Source organism: Desmodus rotundus, chromosome 1 (assembly GCF_022682495.2).
Source record: "Desmodus rotundus isolate HL8 chromosome 1, HLdesRot8A.1, whole genome shotgun sequence".
NCBI lineage: Eukaryota > Metazoa > Chordata > Mammalia > Chiroptera > Phyllostomidae > Desmodus > Desmodus rotundus.
In genome coordinates this window covers 119,970,826-119,985,454 of record NC_071387.1, presented here as the reverse complement: position 1 = coordinate 119,985,454, position 14,629 = coordinate 119,970,826, and the positions used below count along the sequence as shown (strand labels likewise).

At 52.5% G+C, this 14,629-nt stretch overlaps 1 protein-coding gene and 1 long non-coding RNA gene across 3 annotated transcripts in view; one reads left to right on the top strand and one right to left on the bottom strand.

The window, feature by feature from the left end:
• The window catches only part of POR (cytochrome p450 oxidoreductase), a 72,113-nt gene extending 67,108 nt beyond the window's left edge, over positions 1-5,005 (bottom strand). The window contains exon 1 of one of the 2 annotated variants that reach the window (XM_045204623.2): positions 4,917-5,005. The gene's annotated coding sequence lies outside the window, so the exon portion shown is untranslated. The remainder of the gene's footprint in view (positions 1-4,916) is intronic. The other variant, XM_045204624.2, reaches the window with a different exon arrangement.
• Positions 5,006-11,649: 6,644 nt separating this feature from the next.
• Positions 11,650-13,971, top strand: LOC123480858 (uncharacterized). The gene is made up of 3 exons (XR_006656991.3): positions 11,650-11,927; positions 12,950-13,197; positions 13,686-13,971. It is a non-coding gene; the product is annotated as an uncharacterized lncRNA (long non-coding RNA).
• Positions 13,972-14,629: the final 658 nt, after the last annotated feature.

Here is a 14,629-nt window from a genome sequence, read left to right as displayed (position 1 = left end):
CAGGAGCAGCTGGCTCGGCCTGCCCAAAGCCTCCTAGCTCAGGCTTCCTGTCTGGCCATGAGCCAGGCCCTAGTAAAACAGAGCAGAGACCCTGGCTGCTGGGCTTTTCAGCCAGATGTGTGTGGCCCTGCTGGTTGTAGGGTGAGCTTGCCAACTGGGTGCTGCTGTGGACATGCCGTCTGTACACGGCGATGTTGGGACTAGATAAATTGCTCCCAGGGAACAGCTGAGAAAAAGAGAGGGCAGAAGCAGCTGGGGCACTGGACAAGAAGTCACTGCAACCTGGAAGCTTCCAGAAGGGACCATGAGAGTCCAGGAGGTGGCAGAGGCCCTGGACGACCCACAGGGCAATCCACCTCCATCAGGCTGATGTACCCACTTACATCAGAATGAGCATGGGAAAGCTCGTTAAAACTGTTAAAACTCGATTCCTAGGACATCCCTACCCCCAGCCACTGGATCAGAATCTCCGGAGGCAAGGCAGAAATTGGTATCTTAGAAAAGCTTCACTCTTACCCACACTGGAATTTAAGAACCACTGCTTTATTGGGTCAGCTTGGCCAAAACCGGGGTAGGGGACGGGGCTGTCTATAGTACAGCTCAGATGGGTCCAAACAAGGGTGCAGATTAAGAGGAGGGGCAGCTGCTGTGAGGGTGAAGCCCAGATGATGACCAGCCTGACTCCTTGAGGTATAAAAAATAACTCTCCCAGACTAGCTTCCCAGCCTTCCTGCTACCCCCACACCTGGAGGTCCCTCTAACCACAGCCAAAGTTCAACAATTTCAAAGAGGCCTCCCTGAAGTGAAAGAACAAACAGCCCTTGGCAACAGCACATCAGGTTTCCAATCTTAAGGCAACCAAAACCCAGACAGCTTGTAACAAGACCCACAGATTTAAAAAGGTTAGTGTGTGAAGTGGCCAAGTATACAGTGGTTCTCAGGGACCACAATTCCTTCCTCTTTCCTACTCCCTACGTCCTCCCACCCCTTTCTCTTTGTTCCTGTTGTGTTATGAAACCAGTTTAAACCCTTCCTGGATTTGCGCACAGGAGCTAGGGTGAGTTGCAGAGCGTGGAGGGTGTCCAGGTAAGGGGGGTTTTGAGAGCCACACCCTCCCTCCCTGCTCCCCCTCCACATTCTTATCCGAGTGCTGCTAGGCTGGGGGCAAAGGACGCCTATGTTCCACAAATTGCCTGGTTGCTGCTGGTTGTTTCCATGGCAACCATAGCCCACTGAGGACTATTGTGAAAGGGCCTTTGAGGAGGAGCCTACATGATATCCGTTAATGTTTAGTTCAAACAGCACATACTGAGAGCATCTTACGTGCCTGTGCTGAGCAGTCACTTAGCAGAAATGCAAGTGAGTTAGAGCTGGTCTCTGGCCTCGAGGGGCTGGCAGTCTCCTAGCTGACTCACCTTCAAGCACCCACTGGTCTAGTTTAGTGGTTCTTAAAGTGGGGTCCCCAAACCAGGAGCATCAGCATCACGTTGGAATTTGTTAGAAATACCAAATTTCAGGACCCTTCTGAAGTACAGTGAATCAGAAACTCGGGGCGGGCATGGGGAGGTGTTACCCTTGTGTTTTAACAAAAGCCCTCTAGGTGATGCTGATGAAGGCTGAAGTTTGAGAACCACAGATGTAACCAAAAACCCCACACAGTCCCAAGCCACAGTTCCCATCTTACAAACGAGGAAACTCGGGCTCTGTCCTGCTCTGGTGTGGAGGCTAGTTGACAATTCGCCAAGGGGATAGACTCTCAGGTCCCTCCCTTATCTTATTCCACCTCTGCAGCACCTGTGGTGTGAGGTGGTGAGAGATATTCTTCCTGGATCCTGCCTGGAGACGCCCAGGCCGGTGGAGCTGCCTTACACTCTCTCCGGCCGGGGCCAGGCTGGGCCCGAGACGCTCCCAGCTCATCCTGCACCTGTGAGCAAGGTGACGCATACGGGGCAGAATGAAAGACTCACAACGGAGCAGAGAAGAGCTGGGAGTCCGGTGACAACCACCAGCCCTAAATGCGACACTGAGCTGACATTATGCCCCCCAGCCAAGGCCGTCCAGGCTTCGAAGCCCCTTCCTGCCCAAACCCCAATCCTGTGACCCTGTCTCCTGCGTTCACTCACATACAGCATCTTTCTAAGCTTCTGTCCCCACAGACTCTTGGGGACCCATCTTACACAGCATCTGCCTGAACACACCCTTCCTCATATTTGGAGTCGCCTCTTTGGCAACTAATGTCTTCCAGTCTCTTGCACATATCTGGTGACCGGGCGCTCACCGCTTTCTTGGGCAGCCCATCCATCTGTGAAATCGCTGACTGGCTTAAGTTTCCCTTTGAACGAGCTGACATACATCCCCATGTAATTTCTACCTTTTACAATACGAGGTAGTCTGATGCTGCTTAACAGAGATTACAGGCTTATTTTTTTCTAAGTGTGATATGAAGTAAGAACATGCCAATCATATCTGATCCCCCTCCCACCCCCCTTTGCAGATAAACAAAGCAGGTACAACGTGCCAACCCGTTACCTGGAGGACAGCAGAAACAAGACTGGAGCGGCAGGAGGAGGGACAGCAAGACGTGCAAGGAAAGACAGTCGCCTTGGAGCGTCCATCCTGCCACTTGGTCCCTGAGAGGCCTTGGCAGTGGCTGATGCATTTGGAGTGCCTCTTTTTTTGTTTGTTTTTGTGGGGCCTCTTTGTACGTGTGAGATTACAAGTACAGTTACCCAGAAGTTGTTTCATTTTGTTATATAAAGTCACAGATGGATGGCTTGTAATGACAGAAAAGTTAAAACTCACTCAATAGTGTTTTCAGTTATAATTTTCTTATATATTATTGTTTTCAGCAAATGGGGACTTTGGAGCTTAAGCAACTTGAGTTCGTGAAAATCTGCCTGAGGCCCAGGGCACATCAGCCCCTTCCCTAGGCCTCAGTGTCTCAGCTGTAAAATGGGGGTGAACCGGCCCAATTTCTGAAGTTGGTTTAAGTATTAAACAAGCTAAATGAAGGGGAAAGGAGATAGTGTTATATTTTCTGATATTTAAAGATGAATGCTCGGCGTCTGGGTATGAGAGAAACTGGTGGAATGCTCCCAGGAGAGGGGAGGAGAGCTGGAGGGGCTTCCCTGCTTAGCATTCTGCATGTGGACGATCTCAGCAAAAGCTCAGAGAGCTCCACTGAGTGGGTGAGATGGGGGCACTAGCTCTCTCCTAAAAGACAATGGGCCGACCTCTTGTCACCAGTCGTTTTGTTTTTCAGGGTTCTTTTTCACAAGATTCTTTCCCAAACAGCCACGAGTGCATTTCTGGGGGAGGAGTTTTGCCCACGTTCGAGCTCAGAGAGACTTTTCACCCCAGAGGCGACTCTCTGGGGCCTACAAGAAGCCCTTTGCTTCTGGGGTATCACGTTCCACGAGGAAGAAACCTGATCGGGCTTCTCATACAGATCCATGGCACTAACAGGATTATTTTAATCATTTCGGCAGCATTGCCTCTGCCAAGAGAAAAAAGATGCCGTAGCTCAGGAAATTCAAACAACTCTGGCCTCATGCCTCATGTTTTTTCAAGAGGGATTAGTGTTTCACATGAGAAGGAAGTAGCCCTGTGAATTCCCTCCTGGCCTGGGCTGCCCAGTGGGCACGTGGCTGTCCACACTCGGTTTGCAGAGGGTGTCGAGGTCAGCCTTCTGCCCCTTTTAAAGTCTCCAGAGGACAACCTAACTCCTGGCATTGGGGCCTCCAGTTCCAGATGGCTGCTTGTAGCCACCCACCCCAGCGGATCCAGGAGCCTTCCAGGCTGCAAGTGGCACCCCACCAATCTCTGCAGGCCTGCTTGCAGGGAGACCTAGTCTCCCCCCACATCTTCCAGAACAGCGGCTTCCGAATGTCATTAGGCAGAGGAATCCCCAGGCACCATGCCAGGGAACCTTGTTCTGGAAACCAGGGGCCAGAAGCTATGAACACTCTCACAGGCACGTTTTACCCTGCAGGTAGTTCAAGAAGTACAGAGCTAGAAATATTGGGGAGCTTCTTCAGGAACACAGCCCCACGCCCTGCAGCTGAGCCCCACTGCAAACCCAGGCCCGTGGGAATCGTGTGGCAGCGCTGCCCTTGGCAGGCCGGCCGTGTGCCTCCCTAACTGTGTGGCCTTGGGCACTCTACTCCATTCCACTTCTCTCAGACAAAAATGCCTGCCTGGCCTGCCTCCAAGGAGGAGAGATGACGACCGTGAAGGTCTGTGTCCCATAAAGCCCCGGAAAATTACCCAGAGTCGCCAGTCCTTGGCCTGAGGACTCAGGGCTGGAACTCAGGTCTGGAACTCAGAAACGGCTGCAGATAAGAAGAAGGCGAGGCTGGGTGAGGTGGGAGATGGAAGAGTGAGGGGCATGAGCATCTAGCCGCATCACTAACTTCAAGCAGGGACACTCAACACAGAGGAAGCTTCCAGATCATCACATGCAACCTCCTCATTTTACAGATGAGAAAACTTAGTCCAGAGAAGTTGAAACACTCGCCCAAGGTCACACAGTAAATCAACCAATGGTATAGCTGAGACTAAAGCCCTTGTTTCAGCATCTCTATCCAGGCCTTTTCCTACTACACCACTAGGCCCAGGACCCATGCCAGTTCCTTCCTTCCTCTCCCCCTGCCCCTGCCAGCTACTCCACTCCCTCACTGAGCCACAGCTATGGCTGTGCAGCCCCAGCTATGGCCGTGCAGCCCCAGCTGCCCCAGGTCTCAATTCCAGTTGACCTGACTAGTACAAGCAGCGTGGTCTCTGCCCTCCTTGTCCCACACTAGGCTTCCCTTGTATGGGTAAGGAAGGGTGGGCAGCTGGATTCCCACTTCCTAGAGCTCAGCCTCTGGCCCCTACTTGTCCATCCTGCCCCGTCCCCACGCTGAGGAGGCACCCACCTGGGAAGTTGGGAGTGGGTGCCTCTGGCAGGGCTGACCAGCTGGAGCAAGTCCTGTGCAAGGGCTGTCCTGTTTTCCCAAGGCTTAAACCTTGTGGTGGCCTCTTATGGGTCAGAGAGGTGTGGTGTGAGGGATTAGGGGTGTAGCCCAGGGTGTCTGTATCTGAGAAATGTGCCCAGCTGGAGTTCTCCTGCCAGGCACTTAAGGCAGCAGGCTGAGGCTAGAGCTGGTTCCAGAACAGTCTCTGCCTTGGTCAAGGCCCTCACCCCTCATCTCATAAAGTAGCACGGAAGTGCCATCCATCGAAGCCCAGGCTTCCCATGGGGATTCAAGAGCAGGGCCCAGGGGAGTAAGGCCCTTTGGGACACATAAACTCCCCAGCTCCCTGCAGCCCTCTCTTTGGGGGTTAGATCCCTGCTCCAGGAGCCAGACAGACACGACAGCTCCGTAACTCTGGGACTTTGGACAAGTGCCCACCTCTGAGCCTCAGTTTCTTCATCTCTAAGATAGGAATAATTATAATATTTCATAGGATTAACATAAGATTTATCATGTAGGTACTCAATCACTATTTGAATGAATGAATGAATGAAAGAAAGAAAAGAAAGGTGACTAGGTTGGTGAGGTGTCTGGAAACCAGAGCAAATATACTTTAGCAACCTTATTTCCTAAACATCTCACTTTGCCTGATCCGAACACGCCTCAGAGCTCTCCCCTTTTCCTACCTCCTTTCATGAATGTTTCACCACTTGGCTCTCACTGGGAAAACTTACCGTTCTGAAGGGAGGGACCGGCAGGTAATTAGATGGCTACAAGCTTATGAACAGAGGCGGAGGGTGTCTGAGGAGGGACAGACTACCTGTCCTGGGCAGACTGAGGAGGGTTCTAGGGGTTGGCATTTGCAGATGCCTGGGAGTTTTACAGACGGACAAAAAGGCAGAGCTGTCAGAGTTGACCAAGATGTGTAGTTTGCTTAGAGAACACCTGGTGGGGTTCTGTTAGGCCCACTGGGGAGTGGTGAGCAGCACGTACATGCTGGATTCAGGAGAGACGTGACGAGGATCTCACCTGGGTGGGGCAGGGGGCAGGCATGGGGGTCTGGTGAAAGAGACAACGTAGAGGCCCAATCCTTGGCCTTAGAGAACCAGGGAGGGAGTGAGAGGCAAGGAGGAGGGGAAGGTACAGGCCAGGTCCCCGGGGTGTAAGGGAGGGCTGGCGGCTGTGTAAATCTTGGAGCAGGAGACTGTGGTAGCCAAATGTCTGACTGTGGGCAAAGAAGACATGGCCACCATGAAAGGAAGGCGTCTTCGGACTGAGAAACGACGCAGGCAACTCCATAACTGTAGCAGAATTCATGATGGGGGTCAGAGCGGACAGACGACCCCGCAGTTCTGCCGAGATGATCCCCCACTGATATGCCTGTTACAGGACTTTTCTAAAGTACAGCTCAGGTACTCATGATTGACAAGACGAAGGAGGCCATATGAGCCAGGGGCCCCACCTTCTGGGGTCTTGTGATGGGTGATTGTTTATAATCAATACTATCTCCAATTTGATGTTTATCTGGGTTGTCATGCCATCCTGGCAATTACTAACAAAAATATTTATGGCTACTTTCTATGGAACATAGACCCTCGCCGACTGGAAGGCTCTGATATGCTTGCGAAGGACAATGAGGCCGGTGAAAGGTCGCTGTGTGAAAGATACCCGGGGCACAGAGATAAAGTTAATTTTGTTCACGTTGCTATCTACCAGACCCCCCCCTCCCAAATTTTGTAAGAGTTTTAAAGTGCTGGGTATTAAGAAGGCACTCAACTACCAGCAAGAGAAAACCCAACCAACAAAGGCTTAAATAAAGGTTTTGTTTCTCACATAAAACAAGAAGTCCAATATATGTCTGCTGCTGGCTTTGGCTCAGCAGGCCAATAGCGTCAGAGCCAACATTTCTGTAATTTTCCTAGCTTTTCCCTCATGGTCTCAAGGTGACTGCCAGAGCTCCAGACATCATAACTGTGTTCAAGACTGAATAAAGAGTGGAAGGCAAAGGTTTTCCAACCCTGCCTTCTGCAGATTTACACTCATGTTGTTATTGGTTGGAACTGAGTCACATGGCCACCCCTAACGCTGGGGAGGCTGGAAAAGTCAACCATAGGATTATCATGATTGGATTAGACAAAAGCCAATACATTGCTGGGGCCAGGAAGATTGCAGAGACAAAAGGAAGGAAGGAAGGTAGGAACGAACAAACTAATGAAAGGGAGGGAGGGAGGGAGGGAGGGAGGGGAAAGAAAGAGAGAGAAAGAAAAGAAAAGTGAAGAAAGAGAGAGAGAGAGAGAGAGAAAGAGGGAGAGAGAAAAAGAAAGAAGAAAGAAAGAAAGAAAGAAAGAAAGAAAGAAAGAAAGAAAGAAAGAAAGAAAGAAAGAAAACAAATAAATCAAGAATTCTTTCAGTAGGGAAGAAGGGCATTAGGCAGGCCCAGGGTACTGTGCCTGCCGTGTGCTCAGAGCTTCATACAAAATGCTATGGGACTACCAAGGATGTAAGTGACATGCTCTACCTGAGGAATAGTGGTCAGGTAAGGCTTCATGGAGGAAGTGACTTTTGAGCTGAGGCTTGTGGGATCATTTGGTGTTTGCCAGGAGAAGGGGCAAGGGAATTCCAGACAGGGAGGACAGTGCCAACAACTGCGTGGTGGCCAGGGGAGGGGTGGAGGCATGAGTGCTGCAGACCATGAGGAGCCTTGATGGCCACGCTACGAAGTCTGCGCTTTACCCGACGGAGAACATTTTTCTCTCACTTTACGCCGTTTCTCAGCAGCATGTGACACCTTTGACCACCCCTCTTCTCTTGCTCTCTGCGGGCCTACCACCCTCTGGTGCCCCCTCCCGTGCTCCTGCTCAGGGCCCTTTGCAAACTCCTCCTCCTCTGCTTGGTCAGCCAGGGTCCTGTGTTTCAACCCGCACTGAACCATGGTCCCTTCTCCATGGCACTGGAGAAGGGTGCTGATCGGATATTCATTTGTGTGCCTCTCTGATTACTGCCTCTCCTCTGCCAGCCTGCAAGCTGACCCCGTGCACGAGTGCCTGACACGTAACAGACCCTTCACAAAAATCTGTGAATGAACTGGTGAATAAAAGGCAGTGTGTGGATCAGCGGTGGGTGGGTGTCGAAGGGGTGTGAGCTGGGAGGAGCTGTGGCTTGTCTCCTTTTGTTCTGGTCTCTCAGTTGACCATGACAGGAGTGGGACAGAAATGGGGGATGAGGTGCAGGCAGGTTGGACAGGGCAAACCATATCTGGTTCTGCTCTGAGGACAGCTGCCCCGAACAGGTGGGGCCCCATGAGGCAAAAAGAGGTGGAATTCTAACTGATGTGTCTCATCTCTGGGTGTCCAGCTTTCTCCGTGCAAGGAAAGGACGGTAACACTCACTGATCCCGCCCCCCCCCACCCCAACACACACACTGGCCAGCTGGGGTAAAGGCGGCAGAGTGAGTGACGACATTGTTTTTGCGTGCACCCCCTTCCTGTGTACATGGCAGTGAGCTGAACCTGTTGGTCCAGGGTGGGGTCTACGCTCCAGCTTTTAGCAGGAACATCCTCAGAGACCCAGCAACTACCAGGAATGCCCTGAACAACGGACCAGGGACCAGGAAAGAGCAGCATCTTGCAACCGTGCTTGCTCTGGAGCAGTGGTCCAGACCCGGAAAGCTAAGGCCTGTTGACATGGTGGCATCCATCTCCTACCCACCTCCACAGGGCCTTCAGGGAGGTGCTGCCTGCAAAGGGTGGGACTCAGGCCCGGGTGGGGAGGGAGGAGAGGAGACAGGCTGGCACTGGAGTGGCTTAGACAATAGGAAAGAGACAGAAGCCTAGCATTTAGGACAAATGTCTGTTACAGGACTGATGACCAGGTGGACTGTGATCAGCCCAAATTCTGCCTGAATTCTCAGAGAGTCAGTGGTCTTCTGGAAGCCCCAGCTCATGAGGTCCAGCCCTCCATGGTACCCTTCCCCGGATCACCTCAGTGACAGCAACCCCCACCTCCCAAGGCAGGCTGTTCATCTGCAAACAGGCCAGCCTGTGTGCTGCCCAGAGAAGCCCACAGAGTGGGGCAGCATGATCTCCATCGTGTAGCTGAGTGAACCGGGGTGGGAGGCCCAGGCCACACAGTGAAGCAGGCTCCTGATTCCCATGCCAGGGCTCCCTTCCTCTCTGATGCTCAGCCCTCCTTGGTCAGGTTATTCCGCCCCACCCCCACCTCCACCTCCACTCCTAAAGGCAAAAGACACACACACACACGTTCAGCACCAAAGTGTGTCTGCAGGGGAGATTCGACCACCCAGCAGCCTGGCTCATTTTTCCAGTTTCCCTGTCCTATGCTGGAATCTGCCCCTTTGCCTTTCACAGCTACCTGAGGAGCCTGTGGACCTTTCCTCGGGTACTTTTTCTTTGCCTTCTATGTCCCCATCCGGTCATGCCTCCTGTCCACTCTAGGGGAAAGCACTGCTGTGCTCTCATTGCAGAGGAGAGAGGCCAGGAGGGTCCAGGGACGCCTAACAGGGGCTTGGAAGACTGGGCACCAGCCATGCCGGGCCTGAGTGTGGGCCTGTCACCAGACCGAGATCGGGCCCAGAGGGAGTGGGCCTCGGGCCAGCCTACGGTGTGTGGGGTCTTGACTTCGTGCAGGAAAGAGTTCACAGCGTGAGTCCGTGCAGTTGTGAGAGTGTGTTTGTTAAGGCTGGGGACAGTGAAACAAAGGAAGGGCCTGGGATAAAAGACACAGCAGGAAAGAGCCTAGAGTCCAGGGGTGTCAAACTCACATTCGCCGGGGGCCACATCAGCCTCACGGTTGCCTTCAAAGGGCCGAATGTAATTTAGGACTGTATAAATGTAACTATTCCTTAACAGTTAAGCGAGAGCTCGGCGCTGCCGCCAGGTAGAAACAAGGTGCCGGGCCAGATAAAACACGGTGGAGGGCCAGATTCGCCCACGGGCCTTGTGTCTGCCACCTGTGGCCTAGACGGTGCTCTGCTTTGGCTCCCTAGACGGGTTAAGGGAAAGGAGTGAGCCATGCTGGGCTGTTGTCAGCTCTCTGGAGAGTCAGAGAAAAGGGGCCCTGGAGACGGGGTCAGGGGGTCAGCCTGGGGCCGAGCTGCTCTCCGCTGCTCCCCTGGTTGCAAGTCTAGTGGGGTCCCTTAGAGTTTAGGAGATGCGCGCCGAGGGGGAGGAAAGGGGGGTGTGCCCCAGAGAGAAACTGCTGGCATGCTTCGTCTTGAGGATTTTCATCTCTTTTCTGCAGGTGGGCAGGGAATCTTAGGGGCGGTCTCTGACAGACCTAGGTAGGCCTAGGAGAAATGGAAAACCACCAGGCAGGAAACTGTACCGTGGGAAACAGTAGCCTGGGAAAATGCCTGCCTGGGAAACTGCCTGCCGACCCTACCCAGCACAAACAGATGCCTGGCTAAGATTGGGGTCTGGGGTCGGCTATCCGGCATAACAGGATGCAGCTTTAACTTGAGCCTGACAAGATGTAGCAAGAACAGTCAGCAGAAATGGTACCCAGCAACCAGCTCTAGCCAATCGGACGCTGACACCTCAACTAGTCACCCCTCGTGGGTTTTTGCACTTCAAAACCCTGCCCTAAGAACAACTGAGCAAGTCTTAACCTCCCTCAGTTGGCTCTATTTTTCCCTCTTATTCCCGCTAATAAACCCTGCTCCTTAGCTCGCTGCGTCTGGCTGGTTTCTTGAGCGACTCCGACCTAACAGTCTCAGGGGAGGGTTTCAGCAGAATAGTTATCTGCTTTCCAGGTGCATTCCTTAATATGCCGATGAATTAAAATGAGTGTATAGGGGAGTGTTGGGTCATTCTCTGCTCAGCTTCGCTGCTTTACATTGATCTTATGTTTGTTCGGCTCTAATCGGGTTTTTTGTCATTTGTTTCCCAGACTTTACTCACCCTTGGGTTTGACTGGCACCAATGGTCGTCTGGTATCTGTCTCTCTGGCCGGGGTGATTGAGCTGTTTGTGCCCTGGTTAGGGAGGAGAGGTATAAACTATTTGCTCTCAAGTGTCCTTGGTTAGGGAAGATAAGGGCTTGTGATTCACTAGCTCAGTGATTTCAACCGTTTTCATCTCATGGCACACATAACTAATCACTAAAATCCTGCAGCACACTAAAAATATGTATTTTTACCAATCTGACAAAAATAGATATAATTTTTTATTCATTCACACCAGACAGCTATTGTTTTATTGGCTGTTGCCATTGTTTTCATTTAACAATCTCAAGGAAAAGAAGTCAGGGCCCCTGACTAAGTAGTCAGCTATTGTGTGTTTACAAATTCTTGAGGGACACCGGTTGACAGGGGGCCCTGGTTGAAAATTGCTGCAACAGCTGTCTGTGAATTGTTCAAATTTGGGGGCCTCGTTTAATTATCTTGTTTCCGTTTCCCCATCCACTTGTGGAGGAATTTTCCTAGCTTCTTACTATCCTGCCTCAGGCCCCCAAACCGTGTTCCTAGCTGATCAGGACACTCATCGCGCCGTAGTGGAGTGGACCCAGCTCTCCCCCAGCCACCGGGCATAGGGGTCAGGAGCCAGAGCTTTGGTGTTTTGCCATCTGGGTTCAATCCTCATGTAACCATATGACCTTTGATAATTGACTTTTATCCTCCGTGCCTCAGTTTTGCCGTACGAGTGTGGTGGTGATGTAACTCCTACTTCGCAGGACTGTGGCAATGATTAAATGAGTCATTGCATTTACCAGGCAAATATTTATCCAGTGCCTGTCATGTGCTGGGACAGGGAGAACCAGCAATGTTCTGGGCACAGGGATTAAGACTGTGATCTCATGGAACTCCCACTCAGTCAAGGTGTACCGATGGCCTGCTGAGTGCCAGAAGTCAGACATCTGGTGACATTGGGCCACTGTCTACAGCCATTGAATGCCCCCAGCCAACAAAGAAGTGCAGTTGGAGAAAGAACCCTGCCGAGGTCATACGGCCAGACAGGTGGGACCAAGGTGAAGTCTGAGTCTTTCCTCTATGCCTCAGGCTGCTGGGGAGAATGAAGGCAGATCCCACCACTCCGACCTAGCTCAGGACTTTGCCTTAGGACTGGTGAAGGGGGGATAGGGCCAGGCTCCCAAAGGCTGGAGAACTGGAACTGTCCCCTAATGCCACTGGGATCCTCAGTACCAGCAGAAACCTGAGCTCCAGGCCCTTCCTGCAACCTGACTCCCAGCCAGTCCTTGGTTCTTAGGAAATCCGAACCTTTCCCAGGTGCAGAAGCCACCAGAAGTCCTGGAGCCCCTGCAAAGGGAGAGACCCAGGTCCTGCAAGGAGGCCCATGTCCCGCCTGTCAGGACTGGCACTGCAGCGTGAGGGTTCGAGGCTAGACTCCAAACAGACAAGTTCAGCCCAAACATTCCAGATGACCTGTGGGACACCAAGAGGGACTAAGTCATTTGGCTGGAGTGGAGGGCAACACAGGCCAGGGCAGGGCCAGGGCAGTCGTCGCCATGGGAGAAAGTCTCTGGGGAGAACAGGACGCTGCTGGTGTGGGAGATATGCCTCCACTCCCCGTGCAGCCTCAGGAAAGGCTTCTCTCCTCTCAGGACCAGAGGCGCTCAAAGGGCACAGCCGTCAGTGACCATAGGCCAGACAGCCTGCAGACGGTTCTTTTCCACTGGAGAAATTTCCAATAGGCAGGTCTCTGCACCATGTCACTCGTTCCTACAAACTTATCCACCCGCTTCCGAGTCGGACCCACATACAGAGATGTGGGTTCATCTGCAGCCTCCCCAAGCCGCCACTCTCATATACACACTCAACACTCCCCTGTCTTTTCTGGGGGTCCCCCCGGGAGGAAGACTGATGGGCGTGTGTTACTGGGACTCCTGCCCTCTCACCTAGGCCCCAGGAGAGGTTCTACTTCCTCCTCTCCTTCCTCCTTGCATTTCAGGTAAGGAGAAGGGAAACAAGATTAGCAGGATTTGACACCTGCAGTTTAGGCCGGCTTTCTTCTCTTACAGGCCAGGAAGGAACATGGGCTCAACGCTGTCCCGTCACCTGTGGTAAAGAGGGCAGAGAGCTTTCCTTCCGCTGGCAGAGCCCTTGAGAAGTCAGGGCTGAGATCAGCCTGCTTCTCTCTGTCTGCCCCCTCCTCAGACAGCAGGAAGGTGGAGAGTCTGCAGCACATGGGATCTGGAGAGCAGGACACCTGGGCTCCATCCCTCCATTTGGGGACGTGGACTCTGCCATATCTCACCTCTAGTGGCAGGTAACCTTTCTGTGCACCTGGAGCCCTGAGAGGTAACAGAAGAGGGAGCATACCTGGGAGTGGAGAACAATAAGAAGCTCAAGGGTTTTAGGTTCCTTTCTCCCAAACACAGGAATGCACCTGGCCTCTAGCCCTTGGCCACAAACCAGTCCATCTCATGGCAGGCCTCGAGACCTGCCGAGAGCCAGCTCTCCCTGCAGTAGAGGTTTCAGGCACTCAGAAGCGCCAGCTCTGCTTGTCCCTAAACACCCACCCTCCTCGATACCCCTGAGCCCTGGGTTCACAGGGGCAGCTCCAGGGGGAGAGGCTGGTTTCAGACTGGGCTCTGTCACCAGGCAAATTTTTCCTGCAGGGCTGACTGCTTGCTCCCTCTTCTGTGCCCTGCAGTGTGGGAACAGATATCTCTTCCTGATCTGGTGTTAATGTGGGTTCCGTCTGCCTTACCAAATGGCACTGAGACCAGGCCTTCGTTGTTTTTGTGTCCCCAGGCCCTGGAATGAGACTCAAGATGCAGCTGGTACTCAGTGACTATGAGGAAGGGCCCCCCAAAGCCCCCCCGAATTATCTTCTGCAGGGTGGGTCCCTTGTAGTACAAGCTTCCCCCGCTAGGTGAATGTTCTAGGGACCCGTCCGTGTCAGTGACCCAGCTGACGTGCACACACACCTGCCCCCACCGTGCTGAGTGTGCAGCAGTTTTTGACCAAAACTGGCATGACCTCCATGTCCCACCCTCCCTGTTCACCACATCTCACCCCTAGCGACTTTTTTTGTTTCCCCGGATGAAAAAAAGTCCTCAAAGGGAAACGTTTTGCTGATGTGGAAGAGGTGAAACAAAAACCAGCAGAAGCACTAAAAGGCATCAAAATCAACAAATTCAAAAATTGTTTTGAGCAGTGGAGAAAAATGTCTCCATAGGTGTACTGCATCAAATGGAGAGTACTTTGAAGGTGACCGAAGTTTAAACATGTAAGAGTAAATACACAATTTTGAATAAATAAATTCCTGGTTTTGGGGGGTCCCCCTCATATTTGATGAGGAGGTGAATGAGTGAATGAATGAATGAATGAAAGGGTGAGGGTGGACTTTGCCAGGGCTCAGGTTGCCAGGATCTATGACTCCGAGTTCCTTGTGGGCCGGGTGGGCAGGTCATCTGGGCTCAGAGCACTAACCCCCGCGCATGGGTATGGCCTCCCAAGCCCAAGCTGCCCACGTGCAGATGCCCAGGGTGATAAGTACTGATTGAGTACCTACTGTGTGCAACACCCTGTGCCATCCTCTTTCCCTCCCCTAGCTACTCTGGTCTGTTCCTTGAACTTGCCCGGCTCCTTCCACTGGCCCTCTGCACTTGTTCCTCTGTCCTCCTGGAACGCTCTTGTTCTGACCCTTTCTGGGCTGCTCCTTGGATTCTTTGAGGTCTCAGCAGAAAACTCAC